Genomic DNA, 15823 nt, shown 5'->3' with positions numbered 1-15823 from the left:
CCCTTACAAATAATTGATACAATAACAAGTTCTGCCAATTATGGATTCATAACAAGAAAACATTTCTTTCTAATAAGTACGAAAACCTTTCATTTTTTATAAATTGCAAAATACAAAGAAATGCAAACCGCATTCCAAATTTAGCATACCTATGTGGTCATTATAAATTCAAAATATGAATTGCAATGATCTTTAAAAAATAATAAAAATACATTAAAAATACATAGGGTCTTCTATATTATCAAAAAACAAACATGTTCAAGCCTCAAAGGCTAATTCCATACATAAACATGTAGTACAACCATGACAACAATACAATCTGAATTTTGAATAAGTGAAAAGCATTTCTATTCTAAATGACATCATCAAAATCAACAACAATTTGTAGATAGAAGCATGAGGGTAGGAGCTGCATCCCAAATTTAGCATACCTTTTTTCTAAGTATAACTTGAAAATGAGAAGTACAATGATCTTCAAAAAAATATTTAAAAACATTAAACATAGATAGGGTGTTCGACAATATAAAAACAAGCATGTTCAAGCCTCAAAGGCTAATTCAATATATGCATCGGTAGTGGAGTTATGTCAACAACACAATTTGCATTTGGAATAAGAAAAAAAACATTTTCATTTTCAATGACATCATCAAAATATTCAACCATTTGTAGATAGAAGCATGAGCCTATGAACCGTGTTCCAAATTTAGAATATCTATGTCCTTAGTATAAATTCAAAATGTGAATTACAATGATGTTCAAAAAAAAATATTTAAAAACATTAAACATACATACAGTAGTTAACAATATCAAAACACAAACATGTTCATGCCTAAAAGGCTATTTGAATACATCCACAGGTAGTGAGGTATCTCAACAACAGAATCTTCATTAGGAATAAGAAAAAAAAGCATTTCCATTCTCCATCACATCATCAAAATATTCAACCGTTTGTAGATAGAAGCATGTTGCTTCAAGCACGGACAACCCATCCACAATTATTGTTTTGAAAAATCCAATCAGTAAATCATACAACTTGAACTTCACTTCATAGAAACCCAACATAAGAACTTTTTCTTCAACTATACACAAAGGTAGGTAACCTGCAAATTTACTATTTATATCTACAGACACAGATTCAAGCAACGACCATCTGTATCCCCAATCATCTTCAAAATATTCTAGACTTTGCTCTTTCGAGAGTCGACCAAATTCAAAATTCTATATCTCTTCAAGTGACCAAACAGACGTCCGACGATTATTAACAACACAAAGAAGTTAATTCCTATATAACCCTGATGACATACATTGTATGTCAATAATAGGAACAAATGAATAACTCCAATTGTTTCTATTCAGTTCCAACTAGTAGATAGTGTAACCATAAGTAGGGTAATCTTCATAATCTTTGTCTAGATATACCCAATAGAACTTTTCTTCAAAGAAGACAACCTCCTTTCATGGTGTTAGACTATTGTATGGAAGTTATGTCCTCTTCCAAACATTGTCAACACTATTGCAAATGAGAAAATGTGAGTTCGTGTTTTTAAAAACATGTTTCAAAAACACCCATTCATATTTTCGTGCACTGCATCTTTTCAATAAATACAAGAATCCACGCTCCCCAAAACTAATAACTCCAACATTTCTAAACATCTTCGTAAAAGGGTTGACAATGAAATAATTTCTTGTATGAAAATAACTTCCAGACGTGCTAAAAAAATCATTGATCCCACTGTACATTCAATTTTGTATCCAAAATGAAGAAAAGGAAACAACATGGTAGAAAAACAACCACTATTATTAAGATATGATGCTATCAAGCAATGATTATATATATCATAACTCTTTCTCATGATATCTATCACAACTCACGAGGAAAAACGGGTTTTCCAAAATAATACCCCATTGTCTACAAACCAACTTAAATTTCATCAACACTGACAAAGGAAGCCAATGAAACAGAAGCTCAATAATCTCAAAAGGGAAAATTTTCCAAATAGTAGGATCCATACCAAAAGCAACAACTTTTGCTACGAACAAAGGAATACTTCCCTTGCATACTGCAGACAAAAAAAAGAAAAAATATATCAATCAAAATAGCAACAACATTCACTTATTATTTTAATGTGAAAATCAATTAGGAAAACAATCCATTCTCATCATTACTTTCTTCATATACACTTCAATATTAGGGTAAATAACTTAAATAATACAACTTAAAACTTCATAATTAAAAAAAAAAAAAACACATTGTAGTAAAAATTTGAAATTCATCTAATAACCACTAAAAATTAACATTTAAAATTTTAATGCAATTTTTAAATATTAAAAAAACATTTTAAATACAATAACTAATTTATTATACTTTTCTATATTAAAAACTTAATATCTATTGAAATTTAATTACCAACAATAATGAAATAATAATTTTAATATATATTCTAAGTTAAAAAAACATATCTATAATTTTTTATTTGATTTATTAATTATTACTAAAAATAATGAAATAATAATTTTAATATATATTCTAAGTAAAAAAATCATATCATTTAATTTATTATTTATTACTAACAATAATTAAATAATAATTACATATATTTTAGAAATTAGCATGAAATTAATATTTTTTAATTTTAATAATAACTTTATTTAACTTAAATATGTAAAAAATAATATTTTAAATAAACTATCTAATTTATTATATTTTCCAATATCAAAAATTTATTATCTACTAAAAATTAATTAAAATAAAATTTGCTAATTATTACTAACAATAATGAAATAATAACTTTATATATATGGTAAGTAAAAAAACATATACACAACTTTTTGATTTCATTTAGTAATTATTACTAACAATAATTAAATAATAATTTTAATATATCTTCTAGTAAAAAAAACATATATAAGTTTTTTCCATTTGATTTAGTAATTATTACCAACAATAATTAAATAATAATTTTAATACCAATATTCCACCTTTTTAGCATAAAAAAATCTATCAACATATTTTGTATCGTACCTATTTATGTATTTATATGATATCCACTCTCAAAGAATGCTCATCGAATGGCTAACACCAAAAAAATATTTTTTGTTCGATAAATCATGCTTCCTATTTTTAGTATAGGTAATTGCAAAAGTAATTATACAACATGAAATACCAATGTATACAAATTTATTACATCTAGACAATTGAATTATCTTTATATAATAATTATAAAAATAAAAATTTGAACATAAAAAAAATAACAATATGGTCAAAAATGGTTTTCTAGTATATGGCAATTCATAGGAGAACTTTTCCCAATTAAACTATTAGACTCACCTTTCTTATTGTAGTATAACCACAACACAGAAATACTCACATTAATTTTCAATGTTAATCTAAGCTAAGCTCAAGAAATATGTTAAGATTATTTGTAAAAAGAATAAAATGAATGTACAAACAATTATTAACAATGATATTAGTATGATTACTCTCTATAATAAACTTTTTGCATACCGCAAAGTGCATTATGTGTGTTCGAACTTTATTATATCAAGTTGGTATATCTGTTATATTACATTAAATACTTTATTTATTTATTTTATGGCATTTTTTCTTACCCATGGCTTTTGGTTGGGTTTCAACTAACCTTGATCTAATTTAATTTTTTTGTTGATTGTAATAGTTTCTTGTTTTTATCCATGACTTTTTTCTGGTTTTGAACTATTCTAGCTCTAATTATTTAGTTTCTTGTTGACTATACTAGATTAAAAAAAAGATAACATTTACTAAAGTTAATTATTAATGATTTATACAGCGATAGCAATCTTTTTTTAGAAATTAAATGAAATACAATTCGTTGAACCAAGTTATACATTAGCCTTTTCCTTGTATTTATTTCTAGAATGGCATGGGTAATAAGGTTCACTAACCATACATAGGCTAGTGGATGGTATTTTAATGGAATTATTAAATAAAATTTGAACACCTCTAGACAATTCATATCGACAGAAGTGAGGTCTATCTCAAACCTTACATTGCATCTAGCTATTCTGCATTATTCAGGGATTTGTGCACACGAAGGATCCAAGGGTTGGGATGGATTTACTGCATCAACGGTGGAGATCATCCCTCGATTAGATCAAGGTCTCTCATTGTTTGGGGATTGGTTAGGGTATTACCCCTCCCCCAAACCCTCGTCTGCGACCTCATTTTCTCATGCATTCTCCAATTGTCTCTCTGCATCTCGACGAATTCCATCAACCACTAGATTGCTCCAGTTATGCGCCACAGGTCTTGAGGTAAGCTCAAGGAATATCCTTAGTCATAATTAACAGTTGGAGTTGTGTTGTTTGTCTTCTCTATGATTTTCATTTGTTTCCTGATTCCATTGTACATGGAATTTGGTAGGTAGCTGACATGCAAAACCCATGGCTTCCGTAGGTTTGTAGGTGTACGAGGGTTTGCCCCTCAAGCTTGCTCGGTAAGCTTTCTCTGCTCACAAATCCGCTCGGGTTTTTGACTTAGGGTTTGGAAAATTAGTCTTTGGTTATAATCCACACATAGGTATACATCCATGCCTCTGTTCTATGTTTATTTTAACTTATTTCCATACATATATATTGGTTTTTTACTCTATGGTGCTTTCATGCAGATATGGCCTTTCTCTCAGCTTTCTTTCGAAGCTTCCTCAAAAGCCAAAGTTTTTTTTGTCTTGAGTATGATCAGGTGATACTTTCTTTTGATCTAAAATCTTGGGAAAACTTGTTAATGCTATGCAAGCTCCCTCATTAGTTAAAATTATGTTTAGGATCGTCTTGTTTACCTAGTTAGGCAAGAGGTTTATGTTTCAAGTTATATGTCTTTTATGTGTCATGTGTGAGTAAATTATGAGTTAATTAGCTGCTTAAATAACATGGTCAACAAATGAAATGCTGAAGAAATATACACAGAAAAATCATAAGATAAATCTGATCAAGAAGTTAACTCTCCAGTACTAGGCTACATCTCCTAGAACCTCCTTCAATGGCTAGGCCCTCTTAGAATTATTTGGTCAAATGTATGATTACAAGCTTCTTATCAACTCCAGCTACTTTGCATACTATACCATTGGGTTCATAGGACCCAAAAACCCAAAAAATGACTTTTTCTTTGAAAACTGACTCTGGTTGATATGGGCATGACCTCTTTCCCTGGTGGCCCTGGGCTTTCCTGAACTTCCCTGTGGATCACCTGCATAAGTATTATATTTCCTCTTAAACCTATTCTATTAGCTTCAGAAACTGCAAATTATCGAAAATTGACTATTCATTTTCCAAAATTGGTCAAAATCTGAGTGATCTAGGCTCTTCTCTAGTTTGGCCTTAAAACGTCTGCTAAAACTAGAGAGACTCCAGTTAAGTCTACCAAGTTTGGTGGCAGGCCCAAATTTGGTGGCTCCATCCATAAATCCGCCAAGCTAAATGTTGATTAATTAAGCACTAAGCTAGATTAATTAGGGTAATTTTTGGTTAGTTTGGCGCTAATACACAAAATGTTTAATGAGCATTTATATTCGATTAGTGGTGTGGATTAAATGTAATCCATGATTAACACAAATATTAATGCGTTAATGTGCTTGCTTAATGTTTAACTGTCATTTTGAATGCGTTGTCTTCCCTTTGGTCATGTGTATATGTCATATGGTATGCGTTGGGTGCTGGGGCTAAGCCCTGGCCCCATATGCACTCCACCAAACATACATTACCATTCATATATAAAACGCGCCCATCATTTATGAAGACCCACATGGTCTGGTGCGGTGGTATGGTTGTTGGATTATGGAGGTGAGGTCGTGGGTTCAAACCCGACCCTGACCAAAATTTTTACCAAACACAACTTTTTCAGCCATTTGGGAGGTGCCATTTGGTGGCCTCCGAGCTTGCCATGTTGCGGCCTCTCATTGGCCCATCTAAAACCTAATCATGTTGCGCCACATCACCCAGCTGAAAACAATCACCGATTGACACTTGGTGAGCCCTCATTGGGCATTAACCGCCTTTGACCTACACAGTCACCTGCCACGTCAGTTGATCTGAAAATCACTTGTGAGTGATATCAGTTAATTAATGCAGGTATTACAGACTCATGTGCTGGTGTGTGTGTCTATTATCTTAGGCAACGGATTGATAAGATTGCAAAATCAATAGACACTGGAAAATAGTAAGAGAAACACAACAAGAAAATGCAAAACATAACAATTTAATAAGGAGTTCACCCAATCCTCTTGGGCTACATCTCTTGGTCCAGCTTTCAATGGTGGCCTTCTTTTATTGTGTCTTTAAGCATAATTTTTACAATGAGGAGCTCAATGTGAGTCTCCTGTAGCAGATGATGCTTAGTAGGGTGGTACTTGGATTCCGCAAGCCACTAGAGTACACAGACTCCCCCTTACCAAGTCTCGACCTCAACTAGTCTTAACGGGATGAGTCCAATCTGGTACTCAGGTCCCGACCGATATCCTCACAGGGATTGCTTGAACCTCTCAAGCCTTCTCGGTTCTGTCTGCTCGATGCTACCTTAGCTCTGTCGGTCAACTCAACTTTTGTCCTCTGCTTCTTGTTTTACTCTCTATTTTGTCTCTTCTATCTCCTCTCTGCTCTGTTCTCTATCTATTCATGGCTTAAGGCCAATCCGTCCCTTGACTTTTCACTTCCTCTTTCATCCCTTTGGTTCACCTGCCTCTGTCCGCTTGGAATTCCATGCTTCTGTGTCATCGCCACTATGTAACGTTTCACAGGAGGTGGGAACTTGTCCTCTCACGCACTGAGCGCCAGCTCTTCCTTGAATGGTTCATTATTTTTGTTACTTTGTGAAATGATTCATCCACCAGCTCAGCGGTCAAATCAGACTTCAAACTTTTATGCATCGTAGCTTATTTATCCCTCCAAATCTGGTCTCCCATCAGGTGCAATCTCCGTTGTTAGATCTGGGGCCTCTAGATCCTACAGTTATCACTTTTATCACACGGTTGACTCGCTCGAATGTTACCGGTGATGAGAGCGGTTTTCTCTTTCATCCACTGGACACGCATCACTCGGTGTATGGAATCGCTTGGTCCTTTGTCAAATTCGCTTACTGCCCAAAACACCTCCAATATTCCACCGGTTTTGAAGCGCGGGACCTGCCTGTCATTTTAGCACTTTTCCCATGGTTTCTTGGCTTCCCTTGTGACCAAGCACTTGGGGCTTTTCCTTTTTGAGGGGTTTTGCCCAGCGATGCGTGATTTGCGCTAATCGCGCATTAGAAACGAATTCGTTTTCTGATACAGTCTTCCAAATCGTTAGTTTGCGTCACTGCGTGATCTCCATGGGCCAACAATCAGCGCGCTTTGACCGAGGTCCTCATTGTTCTGTGCTGGCTACAAACTACCACTGTCCAGAGGTCCTTCCTGATAGCTCATTATCTATAAGATTTTGAAGTCTGTCATGATTTGAAACAGTCATAGAACTCTGATAGTTTTCATGGATCCAATTCAGATCACGACCTTCCCACTGAAAAAGCTTTTGGACCACCAAAAGTTGGTTTTCAAGCATCGACTAAGTGAGGGTACAATTGTCTCACTTGTCCAATCTCTATCCATTTTGCATTGCTTGGCTTTGAACCCCTGAGCCCAATTCTGAGGTACTCAACATCTCCCCTGCGCGTCATTCTCACCTTCTTGTCCAAAACTGTGTCTTCCTGCAATTCATTAAGATATTCAGGTAGCAAGTTATCAATAGAAGGCAATTGACTCTCTTCTTCAAGATCCTCAATTAGTGAAGGTTCAAATAGTCTCAAGCTGTCTGCATTGACGACTAAGTAGATGTGCATATAAGCTGGTAGATCAAGGCGAAAAGCATTCTCACCAATTTTCTCAAGTATCTTGAAAGGTCCATACCTGATAGGCTTTAGCTTTTTACCTTCACCTTGCATTCTGTCCTTGCTGATATACAGCCAGACTTGATCACCAACTTGGAAACTATGCTCCATCTGATGCTTGTCATGCCTTGCCTTGTATTTGGCTTGGCTCTTTTCCAGCTGTTCCTGTACTGCCTAGTGAATCTCTTGGATTTGTTCAATGAACCTAGTTTCCCTGTCCACATTGTTGTGTCCCTCAACTATTTTGTCCTTACCAAAGACAAAATCAAGGGTGTCCTGGGTGTAAAACCAAAACAGGTCTCAAAAGGAGATCTTTGTGTAGAAGAATGTTTGGCTCGGTTGTAAGCATGCTGCACATAACACAAATGTTCATCCCAAAGCTTAGGATGCTTGCTGCAATATCCCCTGAGTAACTGGATCACTGTCCTGTTGACTACTTCTGTCTAGCCATTGGTTTGTGGATGGAACACTGTGCTTTTCTTCAATTTGGTGTCCATTAGTTCCCACAGACTTGACCAAAAATTTCCCACAAATCGGGTGTCTCGATCAGATATAATGGAAGTGGGTAATCCAAAATGAACCCATACATGTTGAAAGAACAGTTTTGCAGTTTGTTCAGCTGTAATCTGTTTATTACAAGGTATCAAAATACACATTTTGTTGAACCTATCCACAACAACATACAGATAATCATGACCTTTCCTAGATTTAGGCAGTCCTCCAACAAAGTCCATGGAAACACTTTCCCAAGGATGAGAAGGAACTAGCAATGGACTGTACAAGCCTAGTTTTCTATTGTTGGGCTTGTTTTTAGCACACATAGTACACCCTCTTACATATTTAGAAACTGTCTCATTCATTCTTGGTCAATAACAGAATATTTGCAGTTGTGCAACTGTTTTACTTACCCCAAAGTGACCTGATATCAGAGAAGTGTGTGCTTCTTGAATTATCTTTACTCTTTCAGTTTGTGGAATGCATAACTTCCCAAAATGATATAGGAGTCGGTCCTTAATATGATAATCCAATTCTTCTACTCGTTTTCCTTGACTTAAAGTTGCATATACAACTTTAAAGTCTATATCTTGAGCATATTGTTCAATGTAGCTCTCATGTAACATAGAATTATGCTTAAGTATAGTAGATGCATTTATAATGGGTCTAGATAACATATCTGCAACTTTATTGTGTATGCCCTTTTTATATCTGATGACTAAATGAAACTGTTGTAGAAAACCCATCCATCTATAGTGTCTTGATTGCTGCAACTTAGTTTGAGAGTGTAGATATTGAAGTGGTTGATGATCCGTATGTATTACTGTCTCTTTGCCCATTAAGTAATGTTTCCACTTTTTCACACTCTGTACTAATGCATACAATTCTTTATCATATGTAGGATATTTAACTACTACAGAATTAAATATCTCAGAATGATAACATATGGGTTTACCGTGCTGTATCAACACTGCTCCCATGGCATAGTCACTGGCATATGTTTGGATCTGAAAGGGTCTTTGAAGATCAGGCAGTGCTAGTACTAGTGTTGTACTAATATTTTCTTTCAAGGTGTCGAAGGTTTTCTGCTGTTTGCCTCCCCACTGAAACACCTTGTTCAATTCTGTTAAAGCATGTAAGGGAGCTGCAATTAAGGAAAAGTTAGAAATGAACATTCTCCAATATTGTGCTTCTCCTATGAAGCTCCTAACTTCTGTAGCATATTTTGCTTTAGGCCAGTTTATGGTGACTGCCACCTTAGAGGGATCTATCTTCAATTCACCACCCCCTACTATATGTCCCAAATAATTCAAAGATGTTTTGCCAAATTCACATTTTGAGAGTTTAACATAAAGTTTTTCTCTTTTCAAAACATCTAGTGTCTACTTAACATGATTTAAATGTTCTTCCCATGTTTTACTAAATATTAGAATGTCATCCAGGTACACAATAACAAAATCATCAAGAAAAGGTCTGAGTACATCATTTATTATTCTCATGAAAGTAAAAGGAGCATTAGTTAAGCCAAAAGGCATAACCAACCACTCATACAATCCCTGCTTTGTTTTGAAAGCAGTCTTCCATGCATCTTGTTCTGCAACTCTGACCTGGTGATATCCACTATGCAAGTCTAACTTGGAAAAATAAATAACTTCTTTCAATTGATCTAATAGATCATCCATGCGAGGAAGGGGATAATAATTTTTTATTGTTATCTTATTCAGTGCTCGGTAATCAATGCACATTCTCCACGAGCCATCTTTCTTTCTCACCAAAATCATTGGAGATCCACATGGTGATGTACTAGGTCTGATGAACCCCTTCTCGAGCAACTCCTGCACCTACTTCTTGATTTCTGTATTCTCTAAAGCGGACAACTTGTACATTTGAATGTTAGACAATGGAGCATCTTGCTGCAAATTAATTTCATGCACTATTTCCTTTTTGGGTGGCAGACCCTTTAGGTTCTTGAAATAAGATATCATCATGTGAAACAACTTTTTCTAAATCAACTTGTTGTTTAGCATCACAGCCCTCAAATACATTGGTTTTATCAGGTTTCTTTTCCTTTACAACCATCAATAAAAATTGTTTACATGAATTTATCATTCGTTTCATCTGCCCTGAGTTTATGATATAGTAATTATTCTTGAGCTTATGAGCTCTTACAAAGTATTCGATTCCATCTTTAACATGTAGATCCCTGTTCTCAGCTCTATAGGAAATAGCTTTTCTGTCATACTAGTAAGGAATTCTTAAAACAATTCCACATATATCCAAAGGAATTATGTCTAACTCAACCTCATCTACAAATGCTAACCCAAAAGAAAACTTGAGTTTGCATTGTCTAGTCACTTGTAGTTGTGCTTTATCATTTAACCATCCTAATGGGTATGGTTTCTTGTGAGGTGTAGTCAGTAATCCCAACTTCTTTACAATTGCTTCAGAAATTAAATTTACTTGTGAGCCACTATCAAACAAAGTATCAATCTTTTGATGTTTGGAAATAACTCGAATATGGAAAATCTCATGTATTTTTCTCTCATTTTCTTCATCAATAATAGATTGTGCAAAATTACTAGTAGATGCTTCAGAATTATTACCTTTTATACCTGTGGCTGCAATGGTTGTTTCATCTCTTGAGTCCGACCCCAAATATTTTTGAATAGCTGCAGCAGTCTTCTTCTTCTTGCCCTCAAACTTCTTAGGTCTCAGCTCCGGATGCAGAATCCAATAGTGCTCATCATCATGCCCATCCTTCTTACAGTGAGTGCATGAAGACTTGCTTTTCATTGCTATTTTCTTTTCTCCTTATTCTTGCTTGCACTGGGTTGGGATGATCCCCAAACTTCTGGATTTCCATTCTTTCCTCTAGCTTCTAGATGCGTAGCTTGAACAGATACCTCATCTATACTAGTGGGATTAAGCATGAGGACAGTGTGCCTCATGTAGCTATGTAGACCACCGATGTACTTCAACAGAGTCTCAGGTGAGTCTAATGAGATTCCTAGAATCAATAATCTCTTCCTAAATTCTTGGGTGTAACCTTGTACACTTTTCCTTTTCAACTGTCGAAGAGTTTGCCAACTCATCATGGCTTGTTGCATGTAGGCCATTGGATAGAACTGCTTTTTGATTGTAGAAACAAATTCACTCGTGACATAAATAGTCTTACCATGTCTCTTCATGTCACCTTGGGTCCTGCCTTCCCACCAAACCACGGCAGTGCCTCCAAGGCGCAGGCTAGCCAGCTGAATCTTGCTCTTGTCTGAATTAATACTCTGCACTTTGCAATAAACATCAATTTGTCTGATCCAATTGTCCAACTTTTCTGCATTCAACTCTCCATCATATATTGGTAAATCAAATTTAACATCTAGTTTAATCAAAGATGTCTTCTTTTTATGTTCAGGGCTATTAGGAGGTGTGAGAAAGCTTTCTTCTTTCCCATTTCCTTTTAAGTGGTCATGGAGGAGAGACTCTTCTTCTCCTTTATCTTGTTTAGAGCCTGATGAATATTCATCCTTGTCTTTTCTAAAATCCTTATACATTTCCTCTACTATGGACCTTATGGCTAGGAAACTATCTATAAATTGAGGGTCTGGCCCCACAGAACCTTCCTCTGACATTGTCTTATGAGGATAGAATCTTCAAATTTCAGGATTAGTTTCGACCAACTCTCCTTCTCCTAATTTGAGCTTTGATCTAGTTAGCATTCAACAGCTAAATCCAGCACAAACTTGTCTAACCTTAACAACCTAGGTGCTCTGATACCACTTGATCTGAAAATCACTTGTGAGTGATCTTAGTTAATTAATGCAGGTATTACAGACTCATGTGCTAGTGTGTGTGTCTATTATCTTAGGCAACGGATCGATAAGATTGCAAAATAAACAGACACTGGAAAACAATAAGAGAAACACAGCAAGCAAATGCAAAACGCAACAATTTAATAAGGAGTTCACCCAATCCTCCTGGGCTACGTCTCTTGGTCTAGCTTTCAGTGGTGGCCTTCTTTTATTGTGTTTTTAAGTAGAGTTTTTACAATGAGGAGCTCAATGTGAGTCTCCTGTAGTAGATGATGCTTAGTAGGGTGGTACTTGGATTCCCCAAGCCACTAGAGTACAGAGACTCCCCCTTACCAAGTCTCGACCTCAATTGGTCTTAATGGGATAAGTCCAATCTGGTACTCAGTTCCCGACTAATATCCTCACAGGGATTGCTTGAAACTCTCAAGCCTTCTCGGTTCTGTCTCATCGATGCTGCCTTAGCTTTGCCGGTCAACTCGACTTCTATCCTCTGCTTCTTGTTTTACTCTCTGTTCTGTCTCTTCTATCTCCTCTCTGTTATGTTCTCTATCTGTTCATGGATTAAGGCCAATCCGTCCCTTGACTGTTCACTTCCTCTTCCATCCCTTCAGTTCGCCTGCCTCTGTCTGCTTGGAATTCCTTGCTTCTGTGTCAGCACCACTGTGTAATATTTCATAGGAGGTGGCCACGTTTCCTCTCACAAACTGAGTGCCAGCTCTTCCTCGAATGGTTTGTTATTTCGGTTACTTTGTGAAATGATTCATCTGCCAGCTCAGCAGTCAAATCGGACTTCAAACTTATATCCGCCGTAGCTTATTTCTCCCTGCAAATCCGGTCTCCCATCAGGTGCAATCTCCGCCGTTAGATCTAGGGCCTCTAAATCCTACGGTTATCGCTTTTATCGCACAGTTGAATTGCTTGAATGTTAGCCTGCGATGAGAGTGGTTTTCTCTCTCATCCGCTAGACACGCGTCACTCAGTGTATGGAATCGCTTGGTCCTCTGACAAATCCATTTACTACCCAAAACGCCTACGATATTCCGCCAGTTTTGTAGCGTGGGACCTGCCTGTCATTTTAGCACTTTTCCCACTGTTTCTTGGCTTCCCTTGTGACCGAGCGCTCAAGGATTTTCCTTTTCGAGGGGTTTTGCCCAGCGAATTGCGCATCAGAAACAGCCTCCGTTTTTTGATCTAGTCTTCCCAATCTCTAGTTTTCACCACTGTGCGGTCTCCATGGGCCAATGATCAGCGTGCTTTAACCGAGGTCCTCGTTGTTCCGTGCTGGCTACAAACTACCACTATCTCGAGGTCCTTCCTGATAGCTCGTTTTCTACAAGATTTTGAAGTCTTTCATGATTTGAAACAGTCATAGAACTCTATTAGTTTTCATGGATCCAATTCGGATCATCAACAATACGGACTATTGACTGGGCAGTACATGCAATTTGTTTTTATTGTTTGGTGAAACAGTCAGCAGGCTCTAACTTCCTCATACGAACTCCGTTTTGAGTGAAACGAGTTGTACTGGGATCATATGGATGAAACGAATGTGATCTTTTAGGAATCGATCGATTTTGAAATTTTTTATTTTTGAGCTATTTCTTGCCCCTAATCAAAATTCTGATCACTCCTTCCCACTAATAGGATTTTGGACCCACAAAAGATGGTTATCTGCCGAGAGTTGAATACTCTTCTCCTTCCCAAGTTTTATCAATTGATTCTACTTGAAAGGTCTCCATGACAACCACTTGGGTACATTGACATGCCTTGAATTCCAAATAGCTATGTCCCTCAACCACTTTTCTTCTTTTGTTGTTGACCTAATCCAACACTTGCTCGCTGCTTGTTTACTGATTATACACCCTGTTGTACCAAAGTGATCCCTTGGTGCTTGGAAAACTTACTAATAATCTTCCCATTGAGAATCATGTTTCTCCTTTGCAATAGATGCATTCAATGCAAGCTTCTCCTTGGAAACCACTTTTCCAAGTTAATCCCATCTGAGTGAACTACAACAATGAGTTCGAATATCAGTAACAACAAGAAAAAAAATAACCATTATTTTATCTCCACGGTTCCAAATTCTACATCTGGAAGAATGAATTTGCCATCTCTTTTTCTTCTTGGTGTCAACAGAAAACAACGATCTTCCATGGTTGCAAACTTTTTGGCATCTTGTCCACTGTCACTTCTTGTCTATATCATTCTCCAGTTCAACATGGTACTCATGCTTTGATTTGAGAATGAAGGCTAAGCATGATCATCTTGCTCAAGAATTGATCTTCCAAAATCTTGCGACATCTTGTCACAAGAAACATCATTAAATGGAAAAACACATTATGCAAGAAATGCAAATCGATGACCTTTTCTTTTGCTCCTTCAAAGAAACAATTGTCACAACATGTAACATCGCGATGTACTCTTCCATCTTGGTGTACAAAAGATCAACTTGCACAATCGATAAAACATCATCGACTAAACATAAGTCAATAAGACATGCTTCTTCAAAAAACTGACTTGACTTGAAATCCAAACCTAAGCATGTATAGCAACTTGTCTATTATTTTCATAAACAACAAGAATTTCACATCTCATGCAATAATTTGGCAACATCTCCCTTTCATCTTTGAAGATAAAATCAACTCTTCCAAGTCGATATGACATACATGTGACAACAATCGACACAAGTTGACACTCATGCATGTATCCAAATACAATGAAACTAGCAACAATTCCACTGTTCACACACACAAAAACTCTCATGTATGTGTACAATTCTTCAACTCTCCCTCAAGTACAAACACAAGTAAAATAAGCCAAAAAACATGTATGGGTACATAAGAGCTGAATTGACAAATTTGCTGCAAATGAAGTGAGTAACATACCCCACTTTCACACACCTTCCTAGTGAAAATATGCAACATCAAGAATGCAGTCACATACAAACTTGTAACCATAATTTGCCTTCTTTGCTGCATTTAAGTGAGTCAAATAGAACTCCACTTTCAACATCTTGCATCATAATTTCAATCGAAAAGTAATGCATTCATAAGGCAAAGAAATGCATTTTTATGGCAAAGAATTACATTGATCAACAAAAGAAATGCAAGTCTTATTTGGATAAGAAATCAAACCACATCTTACCAAACCATTTCAATGGCGACTCTTGCAGCTACACATCATCTTGTGAATCATCTTGACCCACATCAATTATGGAATCTCCTTTTTCATTCTTGCCAAAGTCTCTTTCCACCTTCTTCAAATGTCGTGGATGAGTTGTTGGATACAAAGCTCAACATTTGTCTATGAGATGACCTTTCTTATGGAAATGAATGCAAAACAATTTCATCTTCTTTGCAACATGGTTTCCATTATCCAATGGACCTCTTGTTTTTTGTCTCTTTTGCTTTGAAATTTTCCTTTATGTGGCAATTTTCTTCCAACATCTTGAAGCATTATGGTTATTCAAACCACAAAAAGAAGATGTAAATTATCTCCAATTTTTATGTGAAGATTTACCATGTTTATCATAATCAAAAGAAACTTGATTAAAGGTAGATTTATACTTTGCACATTCACCTTTGCGCCTTCTTGAGGAGATGAATTTGATGAGGTAGTGGCTCTCTTTAGG

Source organism: Pinus tabuliformis, chromosome 1_2, assembly GCF_031772625.1.
Source record: "Pinus tabuliformis cultivar Carrire ecotype Pingquan chromosome 1_2, CPIR1, whole genome shotgun sequence".
In the NCBI taxonomy this organism is placed as follows: Eukaryota; Viridiplantae; Streptophyta; class Pinopsida; order Pinales; family Pinaceae; genus Pinus; species Pinus tabuliformis.
Note: the sequence above shows the minus strand (reverse complement) of the source record.